Consider the following 12,035-nt stretch of genomic DNA (forward strand, 5'->3'; position numbering starts at 1 on the left):
GTGTGTACACCGATTTTCATGGGTACGCCACTCCGAGCTCCTGGGTTCGATTCCCGGCCGAGTCGATGTAGAAAAAGTTCATTAGTTTTCTATGTTGTCTTGGGTCTGGGTGTATGTGGTACCGTCGTTACTTCTGATTTTCCATAACACAAGTGCTTTAGCTGCTTACATTGGGATCAGAGTAATGTATGTGATGTTGTCCAATATTTATTTATTTATGGAGAGGTATAGTCCATAATGCTAATGTATTAAGACAGTTGAGCCTGTGCGCCCCGGATAGATATGTGTGGCGGAGACATCGACCGTCGTTGCTAGCGGTGCCCAACGGACGAACCAAGTTGCTTATGGAGGCGCCACTGACGCGCACGTTACGTAACCTAACGTCGTAACCGACAGGGTAGATTTGTTTTATTGCAGCCTGAGTGAACTGACAACTATAGCCACTTGGACTATATCATATGATATCCTGTAATGATATGTATACAGTTTTTTATTATATATAAATAAATCTATTTTGCTTTCAAGACGAACGCGAAGCATCTCGTTACGATTTACGTTTGTGTTATTGTAATGATCGATGCTCGCGTTAAATATGGTGGACCGAATCAGCTGGAGTTTGAGTTCAAAGACCTTATCTTTGAACTTAGCAGTGGCTCTGTTTTTATGACCATTTTCAAGTTACAATATAGTGTTTGGAGCATCTAATGGGTTCTAAATACTCAATACAATAATTAGTACTTGGTGTTAATCATCACATATAAATATATTCTGGCAGTAAACGGCAATGCTGATTATTGCTCTGTTCCCTTATGAAGGTTGTGCAGGCCAACAAGTTTACAGGCACAAGGAATTATTCACTACGTAACGGGTGGTTAATATTTCTTACATACCTTACCACCTGGTAAACCATTTGGCAGTCAGCCTGCCTACCTGTTTTCAATGAATAAACTCTGTTATCCATCACTGATTGCAATCAGCAATGTGTCAAATAAAATGACGTCAAAATATTTTTTATTCAAGTCACGTTACAGTATTGAATTAAATACAAAGCTTCAATCGGTTCGAAAGGTAGATTCTACCGAGAAGAACCGGCAACAAACGCAGTAGCTACGCTTTTCCGCCATTTTGATTTCAGAGTATGTCAGTAAAGTGGAATTCAATTTATATATATAATTTATATATTATGAGTTCAATTCTCATTGCTCTATATGTTTCAATTCTTGTAAAAATTAACGCACTCCTCACTAACAGTAAACAAAACATTCCGTTCGTGTCCGACCGTTCACACTTAACAAAACAGTTCCCATCCTTTCGTTCGGAATAATCTTGTCACGTGACCTCTGAACACTTTGAATACGAAATCATCTATTATTTTGATGTCAATAATGAATATGTAATAGCCGTATAAAGTTTTCCTCGTCTGCTTTTTTATGCACCTTCTTTACAGATTAAAAAAAAAAAAACAAATGAGATGATGGAGGAAAATTTTATTGATCGTCTGTTTTATTGTTTCTGAAAAATTATTTACATATTTATCGCTAAGCAATGTATTAAAAACCAGGAGTAGTAATAATGTCATTGTTGGTCGTCACCAGCAGGTGAAGGAAACCTGCATGTGTCCAATTTCGACGAAATTCTGCCACATGTGAATTCACCAACCCGCACTGGAGCAGCGTGGTAGAATATGCTCCTAACCTTCTTCTTAAAAGGGAGAGGAGGCCATAGACCAACAGTTGGAAATTTACAGTTAGTACATGTTGTTAGTCGTCATAGATTACACGGCACACTAAGACATTGGCACTATGAGTGTAAGCCTTACACAGCAGAGGTACTGCAAAAAAAAAGTTACCATTTGAATTTTCCATTCCATTATTACGCTTTCAAGACCTACTCAACCCGTTTATATAAACCGCAAATTTGCGTACACATTATCAAGGTTACCGAAAGAGTATATAGTTCCTAAACCCCCCCCCCCTCGGCCGGAATCTAGATCTTCAATGAAAATAATAAAAAAGAAGTACAATCGAATGTTGCCATTCTTAAATAATGGTTCTCTGGTTGTAAATCGGGTCAAAATATTTATGAAGCTATGAAATACGAATGCGTTATATTTATTTTGAATTACTTAAATGATATCTCGTTAAACTTAAACATCTGTACTAATATTATAAATGCGAAAGTAACTCTGTCTGTTAGCCTGCACGCTTAAACCGCTGAAACGATTTTGATGAAGTTTGATATGGAGTCCCGGGTAAGGAAATTCGGTGACGGTTTGTGTGCTGTAGGTGAAGTTTTATAGGTTTCACGCGAGCAAAACCGCGGGGTTACCTAGTAGTAAATTAGTGTATTGATAATGGGGATAAGTTTACTTATGTATCGTTAGAAATATTGGGACTAAACGTCGTTTGTCATCTTGTAAAAAAAAAATGCTGTTAATGGCGGGTTTATACGCGTTAACGTTCATAAAGAAATGGTTATTCTTGATTTCGTAATGCTTTAAATTCAAGTAGACATTTAAGGGTAAGTTAAAAACGCCATTTTACATAATTTAATTGTAATAAAACTAACACAGTTTTGGTATTTAGATACTACCGAGATTTGAATTATATTATTATTTATTTTGCATGTAAATCTTTACGCTTTTTATTTAATTACAAACCTAATTCATGATTAAATAACTCTTTAAATTATTTACACTAAAAATAATGTTAAGATTTTTTTTTTAATAGTGCAACATTCGTGCCCCTGCGGCGTCCAGCTGATCCAAATTCCCTCTCATCATAATAGGCTTAGTACATATCACTGCGTCTCGTGGGACACATTGTCGTATGTAATCACTGGAGTCTCATTCACAGGGGCTATTTAGGATAATTTAATTACACCATTGTAGTTTTTTTTTATCTGTGACGTGTGGGGTAGCATTTAGTGACATTCTTTTTTTATTTTTTAGAATTATCAACGGGTTAGGTGCTAAATAAACACTTACCCTTTAAAAGTAGTAGTATATTTTTTAAGACGAAGTAAATCGTATGATTATATAATATGATTAAAAATAAATTGAGAAAGGAAATATATTATAACGATTAAATTATAATTAAAAAGGTAAAACAAAAAATACCTCTAACACAACACATTTATAAATATAATTACATATTTATAAATAATATATATATTATTTAAATTATGTATAAATCACGATGGAGTTTTTCTTTTTTAATTTAGTAATAAAACTGTCTCGTTGGTTTATGACTGAATTGTAAGGCTGTAAGGTCCGAGGTCTTGGTCTGAAGTCTCAGTGGAATCAATAAAAAATTGCTATGTTTTTTTTTTTGTATCGCAATGGTGCAATTCGTCTTGCGCCGTTGTTATTGCCGTCATGACTGAAGTCGATTCACATGATTTAAAAATGATTTATTTATAACTTTAACGGTTGAAAGTCTTGTTCGATAGTGTGTTATGTTACGTCTGTATGGGAATATCACAATGCAATGCACAATGCAACGAAACAAGTGGATATGTTTAAGTACTTATAACTAAGTATTATATTTATAACTTTTTTTTTGTATTGAATATGTCATAAACAATGCAAGCGTATTAAATAAATAAACAGTTTCAAACTTGATTCGAATTGTAAATTAAAATTTAAAAAACAAAATACTTGTATTGTAAAAATTTACGATTTCAAAATTAGAACGTCGAGGATTCCGATATTAAACCGATATTTATTTGAGTGTTACCTGTCTTAAAAATGCTATAGGTACTTCTGGAGATGACTAGACTAAATGTGTGGATACCAATCAATAATGTTAATAATATATAGTGTTGTACTGCTGGACAAAATCTTTCTCGTCTTTTAATAGAAAGTTTGAAAGCGCGGCGCCGATCATATGAAAACTCATTGCAAATCCGGACTTAAGCCGGACACTTAGAATTAATCTAATCCACGTGCTTCATTGCACCATTTCGACTATTGAAGGAAATAAACTTACAGTTGTTTATTTTCAACCAATTAGGTTCAACGTCTTTGATTTTTATGACATAAAGATATTTTTACATAAAAAAATCGACAGATTAAAAATAAAAGATAAAAAACGACTTTAACAAGCGACTTCATCTTCCAACTATTGTAATTTGCCCGCCGGCTGTCAGTGGTATGTAGTTAATCAATTGATGAATGAAATTTTACTATTGAAAGCTAATGATTCGATTTTTGAAAATGTTATTCATAATAAAAAGAAAAAAACAAGCGACGAAACTAATTATAAATCCAAATTCAAAATAAATAAAAATGGGAAAAGGTTTTATATTACGAAAGACATTTAACGATTTTAATATAATCATTAAACTGATATAAAAGATGCCCTCGAAACCCTTTATACCTAATTTTCAGTTAACATAGACTATATTATTAGGGTGCATACATATAAAAAAACTCAAAAGTCCACCGCCTAATTGTTTCTTGGGGATTTTTTGCCGAAATTCGGGTCTAAATGACACGCACGAGGTTTGAAAAATCCAAAATTACACATTGTGACTGCGCCATATATAATTTGGAACTATAATTCTGAAAGTTTTTGTATGTTTGCGTGTAATTATGTTTTGTTCGGACGTCGTCGAATCTTTCCGGCTTTTTTTCGACTTCCCGGTCTTTTTTTTGTCGCAGACTACATGTGACATGCGATGTTTGTTCTAAAATTTAATTTTAGAACGCAAAATTTAAATATAGTCGAATTTTAACTTTATTTATAATATTCATTAAAAATAATTTACCAATTTTTTTTTTTTATAATCAGTTTTTTAGAAAACTATAGTTTTAATTCGTATATTTATTAAAAGTTGTAAAAAGATTCAAATATCATCCTCCCGACGTCATAAAATATAATCCTTAAAAAAGAATTGTTTCCATTTTCGAAATCTATTTTAAAAACATTCTCCTAACATCGATGAAACCGTCAAATTGCTCGAGTACACACGAGTGCTCTAGCTCGAGCACTCGAATCGCTCGAGTGTTCTGTGCTCGAGTGCCCTTTGTTTCAGGCCATTGTTTCAAATTTCAACCGCCATCTTTGTTTCCTGTTACTATTGTTACGACCACAAGTTAATTATGCCATCTGTCGTGTCATAGCTATTCGATTATAGTTCGTAATACGATTGTCTCGCGATAATTTTTGTGGCATAAAAATTATGTTTTTTTATGATTCGTGCAAATTATAATTTAAATGCGGTAACGACATTCTTTTTAATAAATATTTATATTCATTTATATTTTTTTTTTTTTTTTTCGTTGTAGAATAGTTTTATCAAGCTCTTTTTCTTTTTTTTTCTTTTGTATTATGACTAAGGATATTAAAATGGTCGTATTTTTAAAAAAGAGTCGAGTTGCCAGTGGGTAGACTTAATTTATGGTCGCGAATTCCAATCTTCGCGAGTAGCACTAAGATTTCGCGTGCTTAATCTGTTCTGTAATTAGGGAATTATAATTCATCTCGTGATCGTCGGTGAAACAAAACACCTTGACGAAACCTGCTCGTCTGATTGTTACTAGTATTATGTATCATTATATTTTTTTGTTCTCATAATTAATCAAGGCAATTAAAATTAACAAATAAATAAAAAGTACATACAAGTATGCATATTAGAAAAGTAGTAGGTAGATATCTTCGACGTATATACTTTGTTTTGTTTGAGAATTCTAAATCGCGCTATCAACTTTTTTACATCGCTTAACTATAAGTATAAACGTTTTGGTTTAACAAGTACCCCACCGACTACGTCCTGAGCCGAGGTGCGATCTCATAGGAGACACCCTCAGGACGAATGTCACTCTCGAGCCCAAAAGGGTTCACCTTAAGGCAGAGTTTTAACACTCGCCCCAACGTTCGGTGACGCTGTAAAGGCCAGTAGGGCCACCAGCACTACTCAATCAAGATACAAATTTAACAAGTGTACTCGCTTCGGCAGTACATATACTAAAATTGGAAGGATACAGAGAAGATTAGCATGGCCCCTGCGTAAGGATGACACGCAAAATCGTGAAGCGTTCCATATTATTTGGAGGTTAATTTTACGAAAGAAAAATATATTAATTAATAGTTTGATTATCTAATTAATTTTGAATTAATTACATTTGAGAATTGAGGTTGAAATGTTTAATGTAATCAATGCAAGCAAAATTAAATCGAAAGTATATATTTCTTCGGACATTCTTTCGCCGATTTTTCTCAGGTTTACAAACTGAGTTTTGTCGATCAATAAACAGTAATTTTAATTATTTACCAAAGGTAGACGACTATATATGTGTCTATAGGGTTGAAAATGACTAGCAGAGCTGTGCTATAAGAACAAAACCGAACGTCAAATGTGATATGCAATATTGACTTTAATAATTATAAAATTCAAAGGATATAAGCGTCACAGTAGCGTAGCACTGGCAATCGATTTTCGACATTACTCGAATTTAGATACATTAGACGTGGAAAGTGGAAACTGAGCCGCTGATATATATATATATATATTTATGATATCGGTAGGCGGACGAGCAAATGGGCCACCTGATGGTAAGTGGTCACCACCGCCCATGGTAATCTGCACTGTCAGTCTTTATGGTTCGTGAAGGCTCTCATCTTGAAGGTTCCAAAGTCGGTTAAGCATAACTGCCGGTGAAAGTTGGTTCCACAGAGTGGTTGTGCGAGGTAGAAAACGGCTTAAATATCGTTCTATTGTGCAATTTCCAGACATCTAAGTGGTTTAACATAAGCCTTAAAATGTTTTCGTACATAAATAATATAAATTATTGACTAAATTCCATAAGTTATAACACACTCAGACTTAATTAATTCATATAAGTAAAAAAGTATTTAATTACTCAACATGTTAAATATTTGAAGGTCCTTAGTATGTATACTAATTCACATACAATATCAGTGTATTGTACGGTAAGTATATGTTTCTCTCATTTAAATATGAATATTGTTAATGTACATTTTTGATAAGTTATTGTGAATGGCGGGATTTTATTATAGAACTAGCCGTGCCAGCGACTTCGTGCGCGTTTGAATTTAACAAAAATGTTATTGTTCAATTCATATATTTTACTAGCACTTTTTAGTTCTGTATTAGGCAGCTTTTGTGATATTAAATAGTTGGTGGGACCCCGACGTGACAACGGCGCGAGGGCTGCGCGCGGTACTGGACAGTATTTGGACATTGCAGTGACTTTATTATAAAAGTAGCCTAATTTATTCCTTATTACATCGGCTATGTGCCAGTGAAAGTCCCATCGAAATCGGTCCAGCCGTTCCAGAGATTAGCCGGAACAAACAGATACACAGACAGGCAGACAAAAATTGTAGAAAATGTCATATTGGTATATGTAGCATGTAGACATACATAAAACGCGGATATTTTAATATTACAAACAGACACTCCAATTTATTATATGTATAGATTGAGTACTCTCTTCCCCACGAAGGCTGTATCTAATAGTTACTTAAATACTTACTTTAAATTCGATTTCTACTCAAGATTCCGGATCACCATATTTTTAGGAACACATTGCATCGAATGTTTAAAAATGGCGTAATAGTTCAAAATCAGTATGCAGATCAAAGATAGCTCTATCGAAGTTTTTCTCAGTTTATTTCAACTAAAACTAAAATAAATCTATGTTCAAATAATATTAGTTTACTCATAAGGTTTTCATTTTCAAACAGAGTCAAAACAAGTTCAATATGTATTCAACAAAACAAATTCTTTTATATAATTGGTGACTGTACTCCTCCCTATGTACGCCCCGTTGCCATGGCGACCGACGGGGGCGGGCGTTTGTTGAGGAAATGGGTGTACGTGAAAATTCTGATAGTGAATCATTTGATACATTAATTTAATGAGTTTTTTAAATGTTAACAAATTAAATTACATCAATGTACTATTTATTATGTAATAACACGTTGCTAGGGCTTGGTTTCTTTAAGAGCTTGTTCATCAACAAAATCAAAATATACTTTATTCAAGTAGGCTTTTACAAGCGCTTTTGAATCGTCATTTAACAAACTATATTAAGTGAAGCTACCACCGGTTCGGAATGTGAATTCGGAAGAGCCGACAAGAAACTCAGTAGTTACTCTTTTTCAACATTTAAAAATTCAGTCATTTTTGTTAAATACAATTATATATGTATGTAATATATCCTGCCTGGAAGTCAACGAGTATTTAATTCCACGCTTTTTCATCATCTGTATCTTGTATCGAATAATATGCCTTCTTTAAGAAGCGGCAAAGTTAAAAATATTTAATATTAAATTCGTTTATATTTATCAAAAATATTAAAATATCCTCAAGCTTAAATTATATGCACTGGAGCACTCGGGTAATTATAGTGAAGTAACCAAATCGAATACAAAATTCAAAGCGAATACAATTCTCAACAGTACGAAAGGACGCGTCTTATTGTTAATACGTCCAATGTTTTATTGCTTTATTAATAAATTGTAAACTCATTTAACAAATTCAAGAACAAACTAAGCTATCTTCTGACCGGTTTCGGGTACAGGATCAGAGCTTTGCGAGCTTTCCGCACACACACCAACTTCCAGACACCGAGCTTTATGCTGAGATTTTTTTAGATAGGAAAATCCAATAACTTTTATCAGGTCGACTTGTACAAACAAACATACCTAGTATCTTATCAAAGATTATTCACTTCGAAGCAAGAAGCTGCAGTGAGTTAAATAGACGAAATCGTTGCTGCTGAAATATGTCGATCAAGTTTTGATAGATACGACCATGTTTGTAACACAAGATTTCGGATCAGCATATATTAGAGGCATGACGTTTCGGTTGAACAGAATTGACAGTTGTCTGTAGTTTAAAAATGGTGTAAGTTCAGTATTATTATTGAGACACTGATTGAAGATCAATCTATCGATTTGGCTTAAACCGTCCTAAAACTGATATTGTAAATCTAATATTATTCGATTGAGGTTAGAATACTTTTTTGTTTTAGCTGGAATATACATCCCTTCCATTGTAAGAGGGGTATGGGATTCCTGGCTTATAGATAAAACTCCCGATATAATCTGTATACCAATTGAGAATACCAGATATTCTAAATGCTTTTTTTTTTCAGTTTACAATCTTGATAAATTGATTACAAAAAAGTATCGTTATTTATAATTATCCAGTGACATAACATAATTTATTTATTTATTAAGCACTAGCTTTTCGACCGCGAATTGCTTATTGGGTTGTAAATTTAAGGAACAAAAAAAATTATCAAAAGGCAGACATAGTTTCTTTCGCATTTATAATATTAGAATAGAGAAATGTTACTGTTGGGCTCAAGCCTCTTTGCTTTTTAAGCTTTTTCAAGCTTTGTTATAGCTTCGTTAAAGTTTGCATCCATTGTAGGCAAATACCACTGAATTTTCATGTGCTTAATTTTTGTTAATAATTAATCTCGTGCTCGGCTGTGAATGAAAACATCGCGAGGAAACCTGCATGTGTCTATCTTCCATAAAATTCTACCACATGTGTCAAATCTGCATTGGAGCAGCATATTGGAATAAGTTATAAAGCTTCTCCTCAAAAGGCTCCTCTCTCTTAGCTCATAATAATTACTCAAATAGTTTTCTATAAAACGAAGCAATGTCTGAAAATTTTACAAATCTTCGTAGTAGTTCAAGGTGAAATTGAATTGAAAATTTCTTAAATGTACGTTTGATAACACACGTGTAAACATACACTATACACAAAAGTATATGTTCAATTTTAAATATACATTGAGTAAATATTTTTCAGGTGATCATTCTACAAGATTATTATTATTTTATCAACTTCCTTATTGGTATAGTGGCTAGATTCAAAATGCCCCGAGGTGGAGATGGCAGCAACCCCCTGACGAGAGCTCTACCTAACCGTGAGCGGACCACAGCAGGAGGACTGTGAAGATTTTCACTTCCAAAAAAATTTGCTAGAGTAGACTGTAACAATCTCGTGCCTCTGAAAGCACGTTGGGGGTTTTTTAGCTCTCGTCGATAGTCAACTATGGAATAATGAGCGCTATAATACTGCGCAGTTAGATAGTGGATAGTTGGATAGTATCTCCTTAACTGATAAACACATTTTCATTTAGTTCTTTTGTTTTGAAACTATGATTAAAGAAAATCTATTCAGTTGTTCGAAGATCATTTTTAGTTCAACCGACGTGATCAAATATATTTTTGTAACATCATTTGAAACGGAAATATATGTATATGAAAAAGTAAACATCTATAACAATAAATTTTCCACCATTTTCCTGTCAGATTTTCCTTTGAGCCCTTTTTCGTCTCAATACTACATTCCTTCTAGTTTTGTTTCAAAGTATTATAAATGCGCTCGCAGTCAAATGAAGAGCGGATTTATATTACTTGTTCGTTTTAGGGTTCCATAAAACTCAGAAACAGACTCACTTTTGTTTTAGGGTAAAACAATTGAACGTCAAATTAGTTGACGATAAAAAAAAACGTTTTAAAAGAAATAAGCGTTTATACAGTTTAATTTATTCGAGCAGTCTTCATCAGAGTATAGGTTATATTGTAATTAATATATATTAGTAAAAGTCATTGCCGTTTATGTATTGTTTATTATATAATCGTGTCTCGTTTCAATTATCGTGTGGTAGATCTTCAGCCTTTATATTCCATAATTAAGCTCCCTTAGTTTTTAGTATCGCAATGCGAAAGTGATTTAAACTATATAATCTTATTTGTTGGTTCGGTTTTGTTCCACCTGGTTACCCCCCATCAAATATTCTAGTATTTAGTATTGTTGGGTTTCGGTTTGAACGTCCCTCACGGGAGCTAGTGGAAGGCACAAGGGACATAGAATCTTAGCTGCCAAGGTTACGTAAGAAATAGTTGATGTTCCTGACTGTGTCAATGTCAAAGGCGGTGGTGACTCTTTAACGTCAGATGCCCAGCTGACCGCCTAGGTGAATATAATTTAAAAAAAAGTGATACTCGCCCGATTTCGAAACTACAATTTTTCGCTCTAACCACTTCACCATCACTGCTTTTAACGAAAAATATGTACAAAAAAATAAATAAATAATACGGAACCCGTTTCAATAATATCCTATCTAAATGTATTCATACTGCTAAAATATTTTTGTTCCGTGAATTCAGGGTGATTTCACTGTTTTCGAAATGTTAGTAGGTACTCAACTCCTCATATTTATAAATGACTATTTTTTAACCACGATTTCGCTTGTGTTATATTTGAATTAACACTTATTTAAAATGTTTATATGTAAATAAAATATATGAAAAAAATATTAAGTATGTCTGAGGCTAAACTGGACCTGTCATAATAAGCAATATTATCTTATTCAAACTGTATCTTTGGTCCCTTCACAGCTGAAACATTTTTATCTTGGAGTAGTCTTCTCTTTTTATAGGAAAGCTGGTTAAATTTTCTTTTCACAGGGAAAATACTTCTGGCTCGTCATCGTCCAACGCCGTGTTTTGTAGATAAGTTATTTCAAATTTTAATTTGTATATACGTATTGAGGTCCTCAATGTAGACTGTATACAAATTGTACGTACATAAAAAGATAGAATGATATGTTACGTTACCATAAAAAGGTAAAATGGTGGTAGTGTGGGGGGTAAAATTGATTATGAAAGTGGAGAGGATATTCGAATGAAATTAATTTAATTAAAAAAATATCAAATTATTTACTAATTTTTTTTTTAAATTGTAATGACTTTGCGTCCTTGCCATTTCCGAAATTATTATTTATGTTATTATGTTGTTAATTTAAATTCCAATAAAATATAAATTCACATGTAATATTAATAGATGTAATTTTTTTTTGCAATTTTTTATTTATAGACACGCATTTTGTGTCACTTTATTAATTGAATAATACTCATTAAAAAACTTTACCTAATAATAAAAATCAATATACCTAACTCTTTGTTTCTTACCAAATAGCATTGAAGGATAATTATACCTAAAGTGACAATGCAGTTTCATAATAACACAACGTAAAT

General features: G+C 33.0%; 1 protein-coding gene and 1 non-coding gene across 3 annotated transcripts in view; both read left to right on the plus strand.

The window, feature by feature from the left end:
- Positions 1-12,035, plus strand: part of LOC113391816 (isochorismatase domain-containing protein 1-like) — a 456,430-nt gene that overhangs the window by 225,638 nt on the left and 218,757 nt on the right. The window lies entirely within an intron of this gene.
- LOC113391937 (U6 spliceosomal RNA) lies at positions 5,946-6,052 on the plus strand. Its single transcript, XR_003368364.2, has one exon. It is a non-coding gene; the product is annotated as a U6 spliceosomal RNA (small nuclear RNA).

This window comes from Vanessa tameamea, chromosome 28 (genome assembly GCF_037043105.1).
Source record: "Vanessa tameamea isolate UH-Manoa-2023 chromosome 28, ilVanTame1 primary haplotype, whole genome shotgun sequence".
NCBI lineage: Eukaryota > Metazoa > Arthropoda > Insecta > Lepidoptera > Nymphalidae > Vanessa > Vanessa tameamea.